The 23317-nt window shown below is 44.4% G+C and overlaps 1 protein-coding gene and 1 long non-coding RNA gene across 2 annotated transcripts in view; one reads left to right on the top strand and one right to left on the bottom strand.

Annotated features, from left to right (window-relative positions):
- The window catches only part of NGEF (neuronal guanine nucleotide exchange factor), an 850900-nt gene that overhangs the window by 56876 nt on the left and 770707 nt on the right, over window positions 1-23317 (top strand). The gene's annotated exons all lie outside the window — the stretch shown is intronic.
- Window positions 21708-23317, bottom strand: part of LOC138265762 (uncharacterized) — a 59432-nt gene continuing 57822 nt past the window's right edge. The window contains exon 3 of the long non-coding RNA XR_011199415.1: window positions 21708-21897. This is a non-coding gene — a long non-coding RNA (uncharacterized lncRNA). The remainder of the gene's footprint in view (window positions 21898-23317) is intronic.

Genomic DNA, 23317 nt, shown 5'->3' on the forward strand with positions numbered 1-23317 from the left:
AGGATTGTGGTGTATTATATGGTGTGGTTATGAGACCTCACCGTATAATACACTCATGAGACCGGCTTGGGTCCAGTCAGATTCATTTGCAAAATCTCTTGCTCAACCCTGTGTAGATGTGGCTTTGAAAAGCAAGTCTTAAACAGAAGAACTAGTGTAAAGCATTTAGAAGCACCAAACAACAGAATAAGAAAGTCACACAACACAAAAGAAATTCGACACCAGTTTTTAAAAACAAATTACATTTTTATGAATTTTTAGACCAAAAGATAAGCAAAATCCATAGGAGAGGTCTAGAGATAACGATTTTTAAGTAAAACGTAAATCTCAGCTTTTTCGTCCAAAGCTCAAAAGGGCATTGGTAACCGTAAAGTTGGGAAAAGTTTGAAAAGTTTTGAAGAGTTGTGTTTGGCCACTCTGTCTGATGAGAGACCATTTCTGACGGGTAAAAAGTTTGTGAGGCTAATAAGGATTATTGGACAATTACCTGGCTACCAGAGCAGTCTCAAGTCTTGTTGCACATTTTACACAGATACCACCATAGACATCAATGGAGTGGTCCTGATGCGGAGGATACAAGATGCTGAGGATACGGACGATGCTCTTGGTGTTAAGCGGTTGACAGCGGTATTTCTGGGGCTATTCCTTGGCCCACAGTTGAGGTGGGGCAGCCTTGGTCAAAGGAGTTGGGGGGTCCCTCGAAGTCCCTTTGGAGCCAATAGAAGCTAAACAACAGCTGAGCTACTGATCTCTGGTCACAGTAGGTCCAATGGTTTCCTTTAGTGCTGGCCAGTATCCATCCTGGGTGACCAATTGACACTACTACTTCAGCTTTTATGGCCCTAGTACTTGAACAGGATGTCAGCCGACTGACTCATGGACTTCACCTTCTCTTGTCAGGTCCTGGGGTCAGCAGGGTAGTCCTTCTTTAGTCCTCTCTCCAAATGAGATATGAGGTTCAGGGTGCCATATTTATGCCCAGAAAGCACCTTGAGGGGACGATGAGGTCACTAGGCAATGGACTACCACAATCCTTCCTACCTCATGATGACTTCTGGATATATGTGGCATCTAGCAATCCCAGACGGCACTATTCTGCCTACTCATAAAATGCCTGAACCCTTCCATTGCATTGAGGAGCTTGGTATCCCATCCTAGAGGTGTGGCTACCTGTGGGGTACACACCCACAGAAAAAGTAGTTTGTCAACTGGTTGCTCCTCTCTGTTCCTGCCACCAGCTCATCAACCTGAACAAAGGGGCAGTCCCTCTCATGTGTGCTTGCCATTTGTTCATCAAAGAAAGCTTTTCCTTTGAAGCTCAACTTTTGAACCAACACCCTGTGCACGGACGTCTCTTTCACAATGGCAAAGAAACGTCGCCCCCTGGCTAAGCCAGGATCTGAAGGATAAAATGATATTTAATTATCTTTTCATCTTTCATCTGCTGGCTCAGCCAGCAGTGTGTTCAGGGAGGGGTGGGGCTAGGCAACGGAAGGTGGGAGGAGGAGAGAGTGAACCTAAGTCCCTCAGTTTGGCCAAACACACATGCATGACAAAGAGTCTGTACTCCCTAAATCCAATGTCCATTGCATGCTCTTTATTTAAAAAGGAAGTGTTCTTTTTTTTGCAAATATGATTTTGGGGTAATTCAAATTAGAAGCACCACAAACTCAGAAAGTCCTATTATCTTCTGGACTCAAATTCTGTGCTCAGTACAATTCTGATAATTCTGCAGGGATGTGCTATACTATAAAAGTTTTGGATTATTCTGACATATGTTGATTTGTGGGGATGGGATATTTCTGGGACTTTTGGAAAGCCTGGAGACCTACAGGTCTTGGTTTCTGCTATGGACTTTGATGCCCCTAAAAAAAAGGTTGAAGCCGAATGGTACCAAGTTTACCTGGTGCTATAGTGTGTCCACTCTTATCATAGTGCTAGAACAGTTGAAGCACTCAAATCTCAAAAAGAGAGAGACTCATTAACATCCACCCAGAGTCCATGTTCTTGAAGCGTCCCTTTAAGTGAACCATCATCGGGTTGGTAGTCTGTGCTTGTGAAGGAGCTGAACACTAAAAGCAACTCTGGTCAATCCAGTTGGCAGCTATCACTGTCCATGTTTTCAAAGGGAAGTCCAAATTTTAAAGGCCTGTGTCTCCGACTGTTGGTTACAGGTTTTTAATTATAAAAATATATATAGTATTTTTGGGGGCATTTTTTCACAAATATATTCATATAAATCACTGATCAGTTGTAATTACAGTGCCTGGTGCTAGAGCCGGCAGTGTGAATAGCAGCAGCCTGATTAGAAAACTGCTTCTGTTTAGGGGAACTAATATATAAGGGCTAAAGTTCCCTCTGCTGTACATTATAAGGATATTGCAAGCCATTTAGGAGTTCCATAACCATACAGAGGAAAAAGGCTGATAAAGACAATAAGGCAAACCTGTGTACTGCGTGATCTGCAGCTGCTCCGGCTTCTGTGCACTTTTCCCGGTCTTCCTTTGTGCACAGCCTAGCCTGGGTCCCTAGCACTCCGTCCTGCATTGCCCAACTCGCTGAGTTGGACTCCGACGTCGTGGAACCCTCCTTTGTGACTCTGAGGCGACCGCTGTCCTCAGGTCTTTTAAGTGCTTGTTCCGGTACTTCTGCAGGTGCTGCCTGCTTCTGTGGGGGCTCTCCGAGTTGCTGAGCGCTCCCTCTGTCTCCTCCTCCAAGGGGCGACATGCTGGTCCTTCCTGGGCCCCAGCAGCACCCAAAATCTTCAACTGCGACTCTTGCAGCTAGCAAGGCTTGTTTGTGGTATTTCTGCGTGGGAACACTCCTGCATTCTCCAGCACGCCGTGGGACATCTTCTGACCAAAGGCGAAGTTCCTGGCACCTTCCGTTGTTGCAGAATCTTCCGCTTCTTCCACCCGGAGGCAGCCCTTTTGCACCTTCATCTAGAGTTTAGTGGGTTCCTGCCGCCCTGGACACTTCATGACTCTTGGACTTGGTCCCCTTCTTTTACAGGTCCTCAGGTCCAGGAATCCATCTTCAGTGCTTTGGTAGCAGTTGTGGTTCTTGCAGAATCCCCTATCTCGACTATACTGTCTTTCTGGGGTAGTAGGGTAACTTTATTCCTTACTTTTCAGGGTCTTGGGGTGGGGTATTTTGGACACCCTTACTGTTTTTCTCACTCCCAGAGACCCTCTACAACCTACGATAGGCCTGGGGTCCATTCGTGATTCGCATTCTACTTTTGGAGTATATGGTTTGTGTTGCCCCTAAGCCTATGTCTACCTATTGCATCCTATTGTGATTCTACATTGTTTGCTCTACTTTTCTTACCAGTACTTACCTGTTTTGGGTTTGTGTACATATAATTTGTGTATATTACTTACATCCTAACTGAGGGTATCCTCTGAGATACTTTTGGCATATTGTCACTAAAATAAAGTACCTTTCTTTTTAGAAACTCTGAGTATTGTGTTTTCTTGTGACATAGTGCTATATGATATAAGTGGTATAAGTGGTATAGTAGGAGCTTTGCATGTCTCCTAGTTCAGCCTAAGCTGCTTTGCCATAGCTACCTCTATCAGCCTAAGTTGCTAGAAACACCTCTATTCTACTAATAAGGGATAACTGGACCTGGCCCAAGGTGTAAGTACCACAAGGTACCCACTATAAGCCAGGCCAGCCTCCTACATTGGTGGCAGCGGTGGGATAAGTACTTGTAACTGTTTTACCACTTTGTCATTTGGTGCTTTTCATAAGAAAATAATTTACCAAATAGTTCAGTATATGTACATTTAACCAAAACAGTTTACTTTTCTGCTCTAAAATGTTTTACTAAGTTTCTGAAAAGTTCTGAAAACTTTTAAATGTTTTCTAAAAGTTTGAAAAAGTTTTTCTCTGTACTTTCAAAAAGTTCTAAAACTTTTTCTCTCTCTCGGTCTTAAACCTTTTCTACCATGTCTTCAGTAAAGCCCACTCCCAAGATTGTTCAAGCAACTTATGAGAGTTCAAACTACAAAAGTTTGAGGGGTCTCTGACTGGAAAGAGGTTTAAGCATTGGTAAGAATCCTACAAAAGAGTTTCTCTTCAACCTGCTCTTAGAAAGTGACCAGAACCAGTCTGGCCCATCTCAGGAGAAAGAGGTAGGAGGGGAAGCTGCCCAGTCAGACTCAGAGGAGTTCCCTGAAGATGCTGGGGAGGGTTCTTACAAAGACCTGATATCTAGCAGGCCACCTAGTGACACTGGTAGTGGGAGAGGTTCACACATTAGTAGGGCATCTTTCACTCCTAAAGGCCAGGTTACTAGGGTCCAGCCAGTTAGGGACAGGTCTCTCTCTCTGCCAATTCCCAAATCTCTGTATCCAAACATTCCCAAGCCTCCCACCCTGAGGATAACTTAATGGAAAGAGAACTCAGAAAGCGGAGTTTGGAAGAGACCAGACTGAAGCTTAAACAGCAGCAACTGGCCTTAGACAGGGAATCCCTAGATATAGAGAGGGAAAGACAGAGAATGGGGTGTGGTCCCAATGGTGGCAACAGCAGTGTTTCAAATAGTAATCCTGTTAGAGAGCAAGATTCCAGAAACCTCCATAAGATAGTCCCCCCTTACAAGGAGGGGGATGACATTAATAAGTGGTTTTCTGTACCTGAGAGGGCCTGTATGGTACAGTCGATCCCTCAAAGGCAGTGGGCTTCTATCTTGTGGCTATTTTTTAAAGGAAAGGGTAGGGATAGGCTCCTTCCTGTCAGAGAAAGTGATGCCAATAATTACAAAGTTTTGAAGGACGCACTCTTGTATGGATTTGGCTTAACCACTGAACAATACAGGATTAAGTTCAGAGACACCAGAAAAGAGTCCTCTCAAGACAGCACAGATTTTGTTGACTGTTCAGTGAAGGCCTTGGAGGGTTGGTTAAGTGGCAGTAACGTTTCTCACTATGAAAGCCTGTATAATCTGATCCTGAGAGAACATATTCTTAACAATTGTGTGTCTGATTTGTTGCACCAGTAGTTGGTAGACTCAGATCTGACCTCTCCCCAAGAATTGGGAAAGAAGGCAGACAAATGGGTCAGAACAAGAGTGAACAGAAAGGTTCATACAGGAGGTGACAAGGATGGCAAAAACAAGATGGTGAGAAATCTCAGGATAAGCATGGGGATAAAGGCCAAACTAGGGATCCTTCTTCAAATCCTAAACACTCTTCATGGGGTGGGGAGAAATCATCTTCTTCCTCTTCTTCACATCCCACACACATTAAAAAGCCTTGGTGCTATGTGTATAAAAATAAAGGCCATAGGCCAGGGGATAAGGCCTGCCCAGGTAAACCCCCTGAGCCTACCACCACTAATACATCAAACTCTAGTGCCCCTAGCAGTAGTGGTAATAGGGGTGGGACTGCTGGCAACAGTCAGAATAAGGGTGTAGTTGGGTTCACTTATGGGTCCATCATGGACACTGGGGTAGTCAGTCCCAAGACAGTTTCTGTCACAGCTAGTGGCACTGGCCTTGCCACACTGGCTGCTTGTCCCCTTACAATGGATAAGTACAGGCAGACAGTTTCAATAAATGGTGTTGAGGCTCAGGCCTACTGGAACACAGGTGCCGGTATCACTTTGGTGACTGAAAATCTAGTGTCCCATGCACAACACATCATTGGACAACAGTACAAGATTATTGATGTCCATAACTCCACCAAGTTTCTTCCCTTAGCTATAATTCAGTTTAGTTGGGGTGGAGTTACTGGCCCTAAGCAGGTGGTAGTATCACCTAGCTTACCCTTTAGACTGTCTCTTAGGTAATGACATAGAGGCCTCAGATTGGGCTGAGGTAGAGTTTAATACCCATGCAGCCATGCAGGGTATCCTTGAGGAATTGCTTCCTCTCATTTCAGCTGAAATGAAAAAGCAAAGGAGAGAAAAAGGCCTGAAAACTCAGGATCCTTCTTCAGCAACAGGTAAAAAGGGCATCAAAGTATTTCCTACCCTCCCTGCCATTCAGGATACCATTCCTGTGGTGGGAGAAACTTCTCCTGGGGTGGCACCTGTACCAAGGGAACCATCAGCTGGCACAGCTGTACTCCCTGAGGTAGAAGTACCTCTCTGTGGGATAACTAATATTGGTCAGAAAAAGTGCACCACTTTAGTTAACATGGAGCATCCCTCCAACCCTCCCAGAGAAACTTTAGTGCAGCAACCCTGCACTGCCTCACAACACTTAGGATAGCAGCCCTGCCCTAGTGTGGAGCTCATAGGACAGCATCCCTGCCCTGCTCCAACTCAAGAGAAACAGCAACCCTGTTCTCTCTTACAGCCATATGGACAAAGTTTTTGCCCAGCTATGGCTTTACTGAGACAGCACCCCTATCTGGCATTCTCATCACTTGATATAGGTCCAGTGGACAATTCCCACTGCTCTAAACTTAAACATTCTAATAGGAACCCTGAGAATATAACTTCACATTGTTGGCTAACTACAAAACTTCAAACAGGGTGGTTTACATCCCCACAGGGAAGTAACCATATAGTGGATGATAAAGGGCGTAACCAATCTATTGCAGAGCTACTCTCCGATTATCACCACTTAGACAATAAAGACTCAACTGGCCAAGGTTAGCCTTATTGTCCTGCGTTTGGGTGGGGGGGGGGTGTTGTGTAGGAAGGTAGCCTCTTTCTAGCCTAGTTACCCCCACTTTTGGCCTCTTTGTGAGTATATGTCAGGGTGTTTTTACTGTCTCACTGGGATCCTGCTAGCCAGGGCCCAGTGCTCCTAGTGAAAACCCTGTGTTGTCAGTGTGCTTGATATGTGTCACTGGGATCCTGCTAGCCAGGACCCCAGTGCTCATAAGTTTGTGGCCTATATGTGTTCCCTGTGTGGTGCCTAACTGTATCACTGAGGCTCTGCTAACCAGAACCTCAGTGTTTATGCTCTCTCTGCTTTTAAAATGGTCACTGCAGGCTAGTGACTAACTTTACCAATTCTCATTGGCACACTGGAACACCCTTATTATTCCCTTGTATATGGTACCTAGGTACCCAGGGTATTGGGGTTCCAGGAGATCCCTATGGGCTGCAGCATTTCTTTTGCCACCCATAGGGAGCTCAAACAATTCTTACACAGGACTGCCACTGCAGCCTGAGTGAAATAACGTCCACGTTATTTCACAGCCATTTTACACTGCACATAAGTAACTTATAAGTCACCTATATGTCTAACCCTCACTTGGTGAAGGTTGGGTGCCAAGTTACTTAGTGTGTGGGCACCCTGCCACTAGCCAAGGTGCCCCCACATTGTTCAGGGCAAATTCCCCGGACTTTGTGAGTGCGGGGACACCATTACACGTGTGCACTACATATAAGTCAATTCCTATATGTAGCGTCACCATGGTAACTCCGAACATGGCCACGTAACATGTCTAGGATCATGAAATTGTCACCCCAATACCATTCTGGTATTGGGGTGACAATTCCATGCATCCCCGGATCTCTAGCACAGAATCAGGGTACTGCCAAACTGCCCTTCCGGGGTCTCCATTGCAGCTGCTGTTGCTGCCAACCCCTCAGACAGGTTTCTGCCCCCCTGGGGCCTGGGCAGCCTGGTCCCAGGAAGGCAGAACATAGGATTTCCTCTGAGAGAGGGTGTTACACCCTCTCCCTTTGGAAATCGGTGTGAAAGGCTGGGGAGGAGTAGCCTCCCCCAGCCTCTGGAAATGCTTTGATGGGCACAGATGGTGCCCATCTCCGCATAAGCCAGTCTACACCGGTTAAGGTATACCCCAGCCCTGCTCTGGCGCGAAACTGGAAAAGGAAAGGGGAGTGACCACTCCCCTGACCAGCACCTCCCAGAGGAGGTGTCCAGAGCTCCTCCAGTGTATCCCAGACCTCTGCCATCTTGGATTCAGAGGTGTTGGGGAACAATGGACAGCTCTGAGTGGCCAGTGCCAGCAGGTGACATCAAAGACCCCTCCGGATAGGTGCTTACCTTTCTCAGTAGCCAAACCTCCTTTTTGGGCTATTTAGGGTCTCTCCTCTGGGCTGTTCCTCAGATAACGAATGCAAGAGCTAACCAGAGTTCCTCTGCACTTCCCTCTGACTTCTGCCAAGGATTGACCGCTGACTGCTCCAGGACGCCTGCAAAACTGCAACAAAGTAGCGAGACGACTACCAGCAACATTGTAGCACCTCATCCTGCCGGCTTTCGGGACTGTTTCCTGGTGGTGCATGCTCTGAAGGCTCTCTGCCTTCACCCTGCACTGGAAGCCAAGAAGAAATCACCTGTGGGTCGACGGAATCTTCCCCCTGTCAACGCAGGCACCAAACTTCTGCACCACCGGTCCTCTGGGTCCCCTCTCATCCTGACGAGCATGGTCCCTGGAACACAGCAGCTGGGTCCAAGTGTCTCCCACAGTCCAGTGGCCCTTCTGTCCAAATTTGGTGGAAGTAGGTCCTTGCCTCCCTACGCCAGACAGCAAACCTGTGTACTGTGTGATCTGCAGCTGCTCCGGCTTCTGTGCACTGTTCCAGGACTTCCTTTGTGCACAGCCTAGCCTGGGTCCCCAGCACTCCGTCCTGCATTGCCCAACTCGCTGAGTTGGACTCTGACGTTGTGGGACCCTCCTTTGTGACTCTGAGCCGACCGCTGTCCTCAGGTCTTCTAAGTGCCTGTTCCGGTACTTCTGCGGGTGCTGCCTGCTTCTGTGGGGCTCTTTGAGTTGCTGAGCACCCCTTCTGTCTCCTCCTCCAAGGGGCGACATCCTGGTCCTTCCTGGGCCCCAGCAGCACCCAAAATCCTCAACTTCGACTCTTGCAACTGGCAAGGCTTGTTTGTGGTATTTCTGCGTGGGAACACTCCTGCATCCTCCAGCACGCCGTGGAACATCTTCTGACCAAACGAGAAGTTCCTGGTACCTTCCGTTGTCACAGAATCTTTGGCTTCTTCCACCCGGAGGCAGCCCTTTTGCACCTTCATCCGGGGTTTAGAGGGCTCCTGCCCCCCCCTGGGCACTTGCGTGACTCTTGGACTTGGTCCCCTTCTTTTACAGGTCCTCGGGTCCAGGAATCCGTCTTCAGTGCTTTGGTAGCAGTTGTGGTTCCTGCAGAATCCCCTATCTCGACTATACTGTCTTTCTGTGGTAGTAGGGTAACTTTACTCCTACTTTTCAGGGTCTTGGGGTGGGGTATTTTGGACACCCTTACTGTTTTCTCACAGTCCCAGCAACCCTCTACAACCTTCCATAGGCCTGGGGTCCATTTATGATTCGCATTCTACCTTTGGAGTATATGGTTTGTGTTGCCCCTAGGCCTATGTCTACCTGTTGCATCCTATTGTGAATCTACATTGTTTGCACTACTTTTCTTACTGTTACTTACCTGTTTTGGGTTTGTGTACATATAATTTGTGTATATTACTTACCTCCTAAGTGAGGGTATCCTCTGAGATACTTTTGGCATATTGTCACTAAAATAAAATAACTTTATTTTTAGTAACTCTGAGTATTGTGTTTTCTTGTGATATAGTGCTATATGATATAAGTGGTATAGTGGGAGCTTTGCATGTCTCCTAGTTCAGCCTAAGCTGCTTTGCCATAGCTACCTCTATCAGCCGAAACTGCTAGAAACACCTCTGTTCTACTAATAAGTAGTAACTGGACATGGCCCAAGGTGTAAGTACCACAAGGTACCCACTATAAGCCAGGCCAGCCTCCTACACCATCCCACACCTGTGCTCTGTATTGCTCTCTCAACCACCCAGCTTGTCTGCTGCATCGCCCACCCCTAACCGCCCTACTCAACACATTTTGTTTCCAAACCCCTTCTTTTGCACCCCCATTCCTCCCTGCTCACCTCTGCCTTTGATCAGCAGCATTTACTTTCTCCATCTTCCCTCCCTGTCCCTCTGTTTTTCCCCGGCGCATCGTATGCTTGGCTTTTAGTTTTAATATTTGCCTACCCCAACTTCTCTGTTACTCCCCTAACTGCACTTTCCTCTCACATGCCCCATGTTCGCTGCTGCAAGTGGCTTTACCAGTGCTGGATGGTTACATAGAATGAACTGACACTGGCTAATCCAATGCCTTCAACCAGCGCTGCTAGGAGTATAGAAAGAATTGTTTTCTAAGCTTTTAAGGTGGTCGACATGTTGCATCATGTAACTTTATTACTTACACCCTCGTTACATGATGCAGTATGGTGGCCATCTTGGGCGTCGTACTGACTGGTGACAGATACATGTAATAAACATCTTCTGCTATACATCTATTGAATTTCGTTAACATTTTCTGTGACCATGTACATTAATAACGAGGAGTTCCTTTCATAGGTTTCATTACTCCGTGGTAAATTGTAACATTATCAATACGTTTAGAAAGTTGCTATTTATTCCTTATAATACTTGTAAAAAATGACTGCCACTCCCTGAATACTTAATGGTTTGTCTCTAAGGCAAGCTATGTTCCAAGTTCAGACAATATTAGGACTCTCTGTAATATGGAAATAAAATAATGTGAAACTGCAATCCCTAATTTTGGCAAGCGATTCATTTAAGCCGTGTAAAGTAGGTCACTTACAAATCCTGTTTTAACATGTGTGGTAACCCACAATTAGAAAGATTGCTGCAGTTCTGGTTTGCATACCGCACTGAACTGAGTAAATGGAGGCTTGAGAATGTTTCCAAGTTTTAAAAAGCTTGAATCATTTGCTCGCCACAAGTAAACGCTTGTATAGTATTTTGTTTTATTTCCACAGTACAATTCACTGAAAGATGTCTATACTGCGTTAAGCTAGCAATCATTTAAAGGAGTGGCCCAAAAAAGACCGCTCCCAAATACTTCAAGGTGTAAAGCAACAAACAAGCTGGCGGTGGGAGAAGGGGAGAGCAAAGCAATACAGAAGGCACAGGAGGGGGAGATTGAAGGGGAAGCGTATATGGTCATTTTATGCACAACACCGTGACACACCCACAGCCAGGAGACACTCAAGAGTCCAGACTAACACTTTTAAGAAAGAAAAAACAAATCAGTAGACCTTTTCGTTTTAAGCACCCAACATTTGGACCAACATCACTTATCCATCAGGACCGCCCCAACCCTGCTCCAATTTAGGAAAGAGTTGAAGACTCCCCTCATAAAAGAACACTACAGCACAATGCATTAACCATCCACAGCCCAGCCTCCTCTGCTATTACTCATTGACATTATGCTGGTCTTTGACCACGTACAGAGTTGCGCTGCCTTTTGGCTAGTTTTGCAATATAAAAAACACACACATATACCCCCCCCCACCCTCCCCCAATTTGGATAAAAGCAGTGCTTTAAATGGGCCGGTACTGAGCACCGGTACCTTTTTATTTTGAGAGGGAGAGTACCGGCACTTCTCAGAAACAAGCAGGTACTCTGCTGGTACAGAGTACCAGCACTTCTATTTTTCCATTTCAAGCACTGGATAAAAGTGATGGGCAAATAGCAAATTTTCCGTCCAGAGAGGCACAGACATATTATTTTCTCTTTTTAGCTCGTCGTCTTCACTTTTCCAGCGGAGCCAGGTCAGGATTAGTAAATAAAGCAACACGGTCAAGTCCCATAACACGTTTTCCCAGAGTTTAATGTTATGCAACACAGGCACGCACAAACGCAGGTTCGTTTGGTCTTACCTCAGCAGTGGGATAATGAAGGTCACCGAAAGGGTCCCAACTTCCGGCTGGTGCTTGAAAGCTGTGAGGGGTGCACATTTGCTATTATTAGAATGTCCATTTTAACACAGCAAGAGGTCTCCCCGGGTCATGTGACGCACTTCTTATGCCTGCCAGATGGCGCCGCGTAGTGTTGCGCATAAAATTACCTTACACGCCTCATTAGTGGCTGAACAGTAAACGGCCGTTCAGCACGGGCAGGTGGAACGTAACGGCCCAATCACTGCTCACGGGCACAGCCACACTTCGCAGGTCAATTTAACTGCTGATGCCCCACCCCCTCAGAATCTCACGTTATTCGTCAGTCACACTTCATTTCCGCTAATGGTGTTTGTGGTGTTGCAACACTTCCCAGGTGCAGGGGAGTAACTCAGTCCCCTGCAGCACCTATGGAAGATTGAATCCCTCACCGATTGTGGGCACCCATTCAGCCTCAGGACCACGAGTAGCTGTGACTCATGGGAGACTCGGAGCCCCTCAACATATTTTTTGGGGGAACCATTTTTTTTTTTTAATTAGACTCCTGCCGCGGTGGACCAATCTCTGGTTTCTTATGTGATGCATAATGTTGGTTGATTAAAAGGCTCCTCTGCACATACTCGCGTCTTCTTCCTTATTTGTGGTGCAACACGAGCCTACGCTTAAGCACACAGCAGTGAACACCTCATTGCATGTCATTACATAGTCTAGGGCCGATTTAACAAAAGTATTTAAAATTAGGGGGAGGCGTACCACACAAGTATTCTATTCTTTTACATACAAAGGCGCCTTGAACAATTGGCATTGAAACATCCAACTCCCTACTGGAAGTGTAAAGAAGGCACAGTACTTTCTAAGTGTTTGCATCTCTCACACTTGGTTCATCCTTCACATTGGGGCAAATTACACGATAATCGCACCTCGGTGAAGCTAACCCATGACAGAAAAACCTCCTCTCACACAGGATCAAAACAAAGACAACACACCCTACACGATATAGTTTACTCCCCGTGTAGACAAGTGCTTCAGCACCCACAGAGGGGTAGTAAGTGCTATATAAATATGACAGTACAATATAATATAATACTAACTGGATATGGAGACCCAAATAAATCTATTTTAGAACATTTGGGGCCAATTTGTAAAGGTATAAAAAGTACTACAGGCATACATTTTTATATACTCTTACCTCCCTTTGAGAATTGTCCCCACGGTCTCGATTCTTGAACTTTTCAGGTACAAATCTTTGTTTTCCGGTGGTAAGCTAATTAACTCACTGGAAGCAAAACAAGACTACAGCACTCAGAAAGCACTAGGTTATCGCAGGAAAGTCCAGGAATGGAAATGGTGTTCCTAAAGTCCTAGCTGACTTCCTGCGGTGACCATCTAACTCGGAAATGATCCATTTTAATTTTACATAACATTGCCAATGTTCTAGTTTTTTGACTTCACTTCACTTTGCAGGGCACTAACCTTTGCCACAAGATCGAGATGTTGACCTCACCCTAACATCTGATTAATAGAAGCTGGGCAGTCTCCTGATTTTTCATTCTGTCAAATGTTTTGTCATTTAGGATTGATTGCTGTAGCCTAATATCTCAAAATATGGTTTCCCAGCAACTGTCCGTTTGTACCTAAATCAATAGAGGTCGCTGAATAGCTTTCAATGCTTGGCACTTCCGACAGATGAATGTTTATTTGTCTGTGAGTCTGTGGAATTGTTAGGGATGTTTAACTAGAGAAACAGGGCTAAATGCTTTGTAATAGGTAAACTGTGACAGTGCATGTTTTTACCAATTAGAGCAATGATTGTTCGTATCCTCTTATTTTGTTAGATTCAGCTACCAAATTGACTGCAGCATGATGTAAGTCCAGGCGATAAGAGGTCTTAGGATAGACCTACCAGGGCTGAACCCATTCTGTATTTTCAGATTAGCTACCAACTGAGTATATACTTTCCATGTCCATTCATTGTATGTATCTGTTGAAGATTTGCAGAAAAAATTGCTTGGATTCACTGGCCTGGAATACATTGAACACTCTTTGTGTACGAGGTTTCACAGCTATGTAGTGAAGTCTATCTCCTTTTGAATTGGACGTGAAACCTTTATTTTAGAAACTTTTTTTTAGAGAATAGTCAATATATCCTTGATCTGGGCTATGTAGGGTAGCGTAACCTTTGGTAGCCTCTCTGATTGGACCTGAATTGTGCATTGACGATTGTTTGTTTTTATCAGAAGTCTTGGTGGCATCTTTAATTAGTTTATGACTAGTTGCAATCATTTTCAAGTTTGAATTGTACGTCTACATTTGGAAAGGTAAATATGTCAGATTACCTTGCCTGTTTATGTAGAGTCACGGCCATAGCAGAAATTTGTGGTCAGAATTACATCAGAAGGAGCTGAGACTGGTGCGTAGCAGGAGTGATTCAGGAAAGTAAGGTGCAATTTCACCTTTCCTTGTAGCAAGAGGAGTATAGCAGTAGTAAAGTGTACTTTTGTTTGGTTTCATTGTGACCCATTTTCTTAAAACTGCACCTGTTTGAATCGAAATTATTCAGCTATCTTGCTCGTCTGTTTATTCAATTAAAAAAGCTCATAGCATGTTTGTTTTTTAGACTCTTGAACTGGAAAACATTTTCTAGTATTTAAATATCGTTGGGTGTGTTAACAAAAGGAACTCCAACAATAGCTATTAGTCGGGGTCAGTCTGTAAGTGCGCTTGATATGTACATAGGTGTGCATCATGCAGGTCTGCGTTTCAAAACAGGTCAGGGATAACCCAGTCCCTCCCATATCTCACCAGGACTGGTAAAAAGAGTATTATCAAATTGGTGCTGATAGTAACACTTGATAGTAACTGCTCCATGAACCTGCAAAATTGTGACCGCAATCATTACATGAAATCCTGATTGTTATTAAAGCATTCCAAAAAAACCTGAAATGCAACAGAAACAAAAAATACTATAATGGTTCAGTTGTACAAAGAATTAACTCTGTTGTAGCACATAAAAAATAGTGCGCGTTTTAAAGACTGTGCACCAAGCATAGTGGCAGGTTATATGGCACAGTTTTAATCTAATGGTTCAAGTATTTTCTAAAACAAATTGTATGGTATAATTTGCGATTGTGGCCTGTGTATGCAGATTGATCATACACACTCTTTTTTTTTTTTTATGAGAGCTGACGTGACATTGGCTGTGTGCTGTTTGTAAAATCTAAAAACAGATTATCATGCACAGTTTACAATATGTTGATCTACTTAAACTATGATCAATGTATTTCTTCATTTCAGAAACTGGCTACCGCATCTCGAAAATAAATGTTTATGTTGCAACATGGTCATGGTGTGCTGCTTATGTGATTAAATGCATATTGAGGTGTTGTGGTGTAACGGATTTGACCATTGACATAAGGCAACATATAGAAAAAATGCAGTTGTTTACATTGATTTCTAAAGAATTTTGGGAAGAATTTGATAGTATGAGATCATTAAATCACTAGTTGCCCTTTTAGGTTAATTGATGGGTGAGGGGGATTATTGGTGTTTTGTGGCTTGGTGCAGGCCAAAAATTTATGATGGTGGTATCTGTTGGCATTGGCGGGTCTTAAGGTTGAGAAGATAGGGTTTGGATGTGGAGTTGAATGTAGTATAGAGTGATTGGTACTAAATCACCTAGGATGGTGTTACAGTGCGTGAGGCAGAGTAGATGTGACCAGAAATGAGATGGAGAGCATGGGTTAGAAGGGTTGTGAGCTGATAGAGATTTAACAGATTTCAGTGTCCGAGTAGGAGTGTTGATGGGTGAAGGTTTCAGCTTGGAATGAGCAGATACAGAAGAAATCACCTTGAAAACCAGCAGACGGCCTATGGCCAGCATAAAGACAGGCTAGTTGTTGAATCTGGGAGTTGGATTGATGTTGCTAGATTTTAGAGTACCCATGTTATAAAGTTGATAAATGTGTCAAGGGGTAGATAAGTACTCCAGGACACCCACAAGCTGGCTATTAAAGTAATACAGCAATTTCTTGTCAAGTCTACCAATAAGTGGTGTGGTGTTGTGGGATCGGATGTGAATATTAATCTTCTTCACATTTTTGTATTCAAAGTCTGGCTGCTGAGGCCTTGTCAGAGATAATGGATATAGGGCACATCTTCAAATCAAATAGCCTTTCAGTGATTTAATAACAGAGATTGGAGGAGGACATTTGGAAGGAAGACAATGAGTGGAGAGAGGAGCATAGATACGAGAGTAGCTGGGAAATATTTAAAAAAACGATTTTGGACTACATAAGTGAGTGGGAGTCTATGGCCATCCTTTAGCAGACAGCAGTTAGACTGGTAGGAATTCAAGAGTAGAGGATACAAGAAGCCAAATAAAGAGATAGCAGCACCCAAAAAGTAAGTGCTATAAAGTGAGAAAATTAAGGGCCCCTGGACTGAACCCAGAGTAAGATGCATGGGTGACTAATAAAAGCAGCAGCATATTACTTATAAGTAGAGTGAATAAAGGTACAAGGAGAATCCATTAAGAGAAATGCTGGCAGCATTAAGAGAGCCAAGACTGTGGAGTAAAATGTTGGAGTAAAATGATAGTATGTTTAGTTGGGAGGCAGTTGCAAAGTACAAAGGTAATAACGTTAGAAATGCATGAAATTGCTGTTTTAGTGGAATACAGGACTAGGATACCCTAGTATGTGAGTGTGCTTTACAAATATAAAAAACATAAAAGAGCATGTAAACCAGACTGACAGGTTTTAAGACCAGTCCTTGAAACTACTAGTTGAAACTTTTTTTCCAATACAGAAGTTGTGGAACCTAGGTACACCTGAAACATGGTGGGTGTTCACCAGTGAAGGGTTACTGAGAGATATAAAAAGTTCAGACAGGAAGGTGTGGAAACTGGAGGGGGAGCTAAAGATTTGAGTTATGAGGATAGAAGAAATCTGAGAGGGCACAAGAGGGGTTAACGATTTTGCCAAATCTGTATAATCTCCTTTGGGCGAATCTAGCTTCAATGAAGATGATGCTAGAAAAGTGGACTTTTGTGGGTGCAGTATGAGTGGGGCCAAGACTACTAGAGTGACGGGATGGTGGATCCAATGCATTTGTGCTTATCATGGAAGTATATGACGCAATTGTTGGTCTAGTGATTAGATGTGGTTATGACAGAAGTTAGTTGATTGTGCAGGACAACCATTTTTGATGGGGTAGAAGTAACATGACTAGGTCTTCAAAGTATCCAGCGTTTTATTAATCAACAGTAGCATTGACTGAATTCAGTGCCAGTATGACCTCCTTAAGATGGACTGAGATATGATTCTGGCATGTTGTGCACATTGTTTTTAGGCACGGAAAATATCCAGGGCTGAAGTAGTGTAGTCACTGGTTTACAAATGAGGAGGCGGCAGTGCATGTTGAAAGTGAAGCACAAAGTGACATTAAATGCATGAATGAAGTAACAACCAGAGGGATTCCGACCAGATGCCATCCCTGCTATCAATGCTGTATGTCGCCTTGACCTGACCCAGTCTTCGTTTTCCTATGGAGTCTGAGCTAGAGACCTCTTTTCATGGTAACGAGGGTTGGAGGCTCTTCTCATGGATATGGCATTGGGAGATTGAGGTTTAACATACCTAGCTCTCTTCTAGGTTAGAGGTTAGGCCTACATGCTAGGGTGTTAGGATCTATTACACACATCATGTTATTTCATGATATTGCAAGATGGTGGGGGTCTTTGTATTAATGACTCTTATCTTTACCATTTTATTTCTTGCACTGTTCATTATCCTAATCATTGCAGCCCATGCAACTTATCACTGATTGCAGTTTTACTAAAATAAAACCTATTGAAACTTTACTGCATCTTCTTCATTGCCTGTGTGTGATAGAGACATGGTGTTAATGTGAGAAAGGGGTAATCTCCGATTAACCACAACGCTCCCTGAGATGTCACACTCTTGAGTCCATGCGTAAAGGCTGCCACAAATCACCTTTGAGTGTTTTGGGTTTTTGGTGGGGGTACTGCTTGTGAGCCGGAAGGGTTGGGACAACAGCTGCGTTCTGTTGTAGGATTGGCATAGTCGCCTACAAACATAAGTACTGTTATCCTTAAACCAGCAGTCTTGCCTAGAGCAAGAGTCCAACTATGAGCTAGTATATTCTATCAAAAATACTTCCTGAGATTAAAAATGAACTAACCATGCCTAAGTTAATTTTTATTTTTGGGCTGGAAGACTTGGCATGCTGAAGTCCAGATTGGGGATGGAGGGGTATTCAAGGCAGGGGCGCACACTCTCCAGATCCATTCGAGGTACTTTTGTCCACCCCATCAATATCTTAGAGCATGAGGACCAAGGGAAACTAAATCTTTTTCTACAAGAGACACATTGAGCCCCTTGTATAACAATTTAATAGTACAAGGAAGTGAGGAGTTGTAGGTGACCACGTTGTGGGCCCTGATGGTAGCACTAACTGTGACTGCAAGTTATCATAGCGAGTATGGAGGTTAAGTAGAGAGTAATATGTGATTTGTTGTCCCATCTCTAATAGTATGAGTAATGATAGGAGTTTGACTCTACCCCTTTTACAGGACAAAAAGGTGAATGAGTGAAAGTTCCATATGTTGCAGTCCTTCTGATCAATCTCTGTCTCAGTAATACTGGTAAGGAGAGGGAGGTGTGGGGGAATTGAAATGTTTAGTAATGCAAGCTTCCTCACTGCAAACTTATCAAACACTCCAAAGGCAAAGTAAAACAGTTTGGCAGCATTGGTTGTAGAAGTCTGTTGAGTCGGATGATGAATTGAGGTTGGATGGCCACAAAAGTGGTTTTGGTGTGTCTGGGTTGGATAAGATGTAAATGAAGGGGAAAATGTGTGACTGAAAACGATTGAGAGGTGGGGATGGTGAAAGAGGAGTGTGCCAATAGGTTGGTGACTGTGGGAAGGGGCAACCATAGAAGAAGTATCAATATGATGATAGTGGAGGAGTGCATGATTCTATAAACTGAGGGATGCCATGTGCGTTGATCACTCGTATGAAACAAAGAATACTGGTCAGTCCAAAAAGAAGAGGGGAAGCAGCACAAAACAACATCTGAGCACTGTATGGTGGGTTTCAGGAGGAACCAAACACTCACTTATGGAGAGCCTGATCATAATATAATGACAGAACACCATCCTTTATTGTGCCACTGGAGTGCACCAAGACAGCAGTCACCCAACAAAATACAGAGGCTCATCACAATACAGTATCAGATCATAATTTGCAGGGCTGTAACCAGCTTCAATCGCTGACATGGTGAGGTGTTCCCAAAATTCATTATCAGCATAGTTCAGAGGGATGAAGTGGATACCAGGTCCTTAAAATGAGGAGGTTGTGATGTAAAGGGAAATACCAGAAGTTAATATGTAATCACTGTGTCAAGGGAAAAAGATGTCTAGATGTAGACCTCGCACTGAGGAACCCTGTGGTCACATGCTTATCTCAGCCTCAATGTTTTCACTATGTATTACACTTTTTCTAGCTTACTCCAGTCATTTGGAATCTGGCGCCCTGGATGGTTCTGGTGTTCTCGTTGGCTAGACCCAGAGTGGTCTGTTGAGATGGTGGTTTGATTTGTTTCTTTACTGTTGTCTGCTGTGTCATACTGGAATGTAGCCAGAAAGTGTGGGGTAGATTAGTGTTATTTGATGAGTTAATGATAGATTACATTTTAAATGGACAGCTAGAAGCTCCGGTGGATTGTGTAAAGCAATATGTAAATGGATGTGTGTTCTGTACAACATTGCAGTTTGTTTCATTCTGTTGGTATATACAGTTATCCAGTAGTCAAGGTTGTGGAGTTTCAAGACTCCTTAGCCGTTGTGTTTCTTTGACATTCCATTTATAAGTGAGAGTGGTAGATTTAAGTTGACTTCTACAGGATGATTAAAGTGTGTACCAAGTTCGCAAAAGCTCAGTTAGCCATATATCTTGAACCTGAGACATGCAAGCGAAAGTGCCAGTGGTTGTCCATTGTGTTCTATTCCTGAAGGGTGAGCAGTGAGGTGTGAGTATAATCTGATCTGAGTGTGTGATTCAGTTGGTGATCGCTTAGCCAGCTAGATTGCTTTCAGCAAAGTTGTCCTCATAAGAGCGACAGGAACTGTCTAATGTGTAATGTAGAGATAAGATTGCATGCGCTCGATCGGAGTGTGTTGTCAAGGTGGCAATTGCCGTTTTGTGAACATGATGGTGCTGGGTGTATTGTTTATCAGAGTGTGTTGTTACTGGACAGTAATGTGTGAGTGAAGCTCTATCTAGATGTACTACTGAAATGTCAGGCTTGGAGCTGTCTTGTGTGCATGATATTGCAGATGGTTGTTTAATGAGTGCTGTTGGTGTGACGTTGATGTTTTGCTTGCTAGGGCATACTGTTTGGAAAGGCGTCCTGTGGGACACTAACAAAAAAGGGAGACAATGAAAGCCTAGCAAGAAGCAGGTGTATAGATCCCGCAGTAGTCATTTGGTTAGGGTAATCCTCTAATGAAACGAATTAATACATATTGAATATGTAAACATCCTATTAACGTTTAATACATTACCGCCAAAAGTAAAGGAAATAAGGGAAACCCACGCAATGACCAGACAGCTGGACTGGGGTGCATAAGACCCTGCCACCAGGAAATGTAGTCCTCCCTTTGGAATACCCAATAGCTCTCTGTCTCTTTGTACATTGTCATCGAGGTACTGGGGAACATTCAGGCACGTTGGTAATTTGGCTTTAGAAGGGTTTGAAGAACCTGGAATTTCTGTTACAAAGAGGAAAGCACAGAAGGATAAGAGTGGTAAGAAATAAAGCTACTACAGTGAGGAAATCAGTATTGCGAGCTGTGTGGCCACCAACACACGTACACACCAAATTTCCCCTGTCACCAACAGCATGATCGGGGAACTTTAAGCAGCTCTTTTCACCATAGTATGGTATTGTAGTCTCAATATATTCCCACCTTCCCTTATTTCAGCAATACCCCCTCTCTTTTTGTCATGGATCAATCTGCAGCACAGTCCCCAAAACATACGCAAGACCCCTGTCGGCCGATCTGCAGTGCTAGGCGGCCAGACTTTCAAAACTAAAAACCAGATAGGGTATAGAAATAGAAGGAGTTCCATTTGCAGCGACGATAGGCTATGAACAATAGTGCCCATTAATAAAACAAGCATTGACAAAGCCAATAGGCCTCGCTTTAATAATGAAAATGCTTGTTCTGAAAACATTGTTAAAAAAAGGTAACAGAAAACATATTTGAATGTACTGGAAGATAAGTATAAGGAGATGCCTCTTATTGCATGATTATCCCCAAAATTTTGGATTGATGCTGATGTTTTTTTGACCGAGCGTGCACTGAGGCATACTAACTGGACTTCGGCACCTGTGCTCTGACTTACAAAAGTTTATGGCTTGTACACAATTGCATGTTAACTAACTTATATGTCCCTAGTATGTGCTACCTGGGTACCTAGGCACTGTGAGTTAAAATATCTCTTATGGATTGTGGCACTTATTGTGCTACCATGAGGGAGACAAAGTGAAACGTCTCCCAGCCCACCACTGCAGGCTATAGAGCAGTTTTAACTGCTGGACTCGGCATTCCAAGATGGTGCGAGTATTCTCTCTCTGGGCAGTTGGCTGTGGTCGGCGAGGGAGAACTGGCGGTGTCGGCTGATTATAAGAATAAACTTGTCGATAACACGATAAAGCGTCTTGTATATTTAACACTGGCGACGAGCTCTGACCACTCAAGCGTCAACGCGGTCAGTGTCAAAGAACATGCGTATGAAGCGAATGGGATCGCATTTAGAGGAAGCATAAATCACGCAGGCAAGTTCTATTTGACCGCATTCAACAAGTAAAAATAGCTACCTGGCCTGTGTGATCCGTGCGCGCGCACGCAAGCCGAAATCTGCACTTCAAGGCTGAATGAGAAATTTCCTAGCTAACGTGAAGGAAAGTTTCAATTCTATTAAGGACACGGAGGCGAGGATTATGCAGAATCTTTCTTCACTTTTAATGACAGCAGGTTCAAAGTTAACAAAGAAAAAACTACAACTCCCATGAGACCCACTCCCATGGCAACCAATGTCCAATCACACTGCCGTCCGACCAAATGTATAAATATCCCAATGCCGTGACGTTCTTCCTTGTCTTCACTGCGAACTGACGTGGACCGCCACTATGTAGTCGCAGGAGTCACTCCTAAAGACAAGTAAATAGTAAAAGGTAAGCAGTCGAATCCACAAGTCAACAAATCATACAAGCGAACTCGTAGTTTTCTGATTGATAGAGCAAACAAGCTTATAATACCAAATTCAGGCAAGATAAATGACATCGCAATTTGAATATACGTAATGAAAACCAAATATACCACCTTGCAAAGGAAGAAATTTCACTCCGGGCGGGCGCCATGGCCACCGTGGCGGGCGGGATAATCCTCGCCTCCGTGTCCTTAATAGAATTGAAACTTTCCTTCACGTTAGCTAGGAAATTTCTCATTCTATGTCGGGACCGGAGGCGAGGATTATGCATGTTCAAAGCTTACTCACCACCAACGAAGCGGCTTCATGAATTGGTTTAAAATAGAATTTTTTTTAAAGTCGATTCAGAGGACCAGTCGGCCGCATTCATAATGTCCTCCAATCTACCGCCTACATGGATAGCTTTAGAGGCCATGGCACCTCGGGTGGAGTGAGGACATAGCTGGACATTAACGCCCGATTCCGATAGGATCCACCGGACCCACCTGGCGATAGAGGGGGAGGAAACCGCCTTGAAGGGTTTCTTGATGGAGATGAGCAATTGTCTCTCCCCCGACGGCCGAAGTCCCGCCGTCACCTCTTCATACCTCTTTAAGCATCTAACCACACAAAGCTTTGGCGCATGCTCAAAAGCGGGATAGGTTACTGACCTGGTACTAGACTTTGTACGCCTTGAAATCGTGAAAGTAACCCCTTCCGGCGAGAAAACTCTAGCGGATACATCTAGAGCCCTGACATCAGAGACCCGTTTGCATGAGATGAGACAGAGCAAGATCGCCAATTTGGCCGATAACTGTTTACGCGACAGGAATTGATTATCCGGCCATGCAATCAAGAATCTTAAAACCTGATCGACATCCCACAAGGAGGTGTACCTGGGTTCCGGCGGTTTGGCCATGTGGATGCCCTTCAGTAGCTTGCACACCCACGGGTGCTCCCCTACGGGGTGATCATCAATCGGAGGGTGCCCCGCAGAAATCGCAGAACGAAAAGAATTCACAGAGCAATAGGATTGGCCAGAAGCAGCCAGGCTAGCTAGAAAATTCAAGATATCGGTAATCCGGGCCCCCAAGGGATCGAAGTGCCTCGCCAGACACCAACGAACCCAGCCGTTCCAGGCTGATCTGTATCTCTTGCAAGTACCGGGAGCCCATGCTTGTCTGAGGAAATCCTCAGCTTCTCGTGAAAGTCTGTGGTCCGCCCAGCGTTCCCTGAAATCCGCCAGGCCACTAGAGAGAGATGGCCCTGAAGGGCCAACGGATGGAATTGCCCCTCTGGATTCAACAGAATGTCCTGACTGACCGGGAGCCGAATGGGAAAATCGGAAGAAAGTTCCAGAAGCACTGGGAACCACACTTGAG

Source organism: Pleurodeles waltl, chromosome 11 (assembly GCF_031143425.1).
Source record: "Pleurodeles waltl isolate 20211129_DDA chromosome 11, aPleWal1.hap1.20221129, whole genome shotgun sequence".
In the NCBI taxonomy this organism is placed as follows: domain Eukaryota; kingdom Metazoa; phylum Chordata; class Amphibia; order Caudata; family Salamandridae; genus Pleurodeles; species Pleurodeles waltl.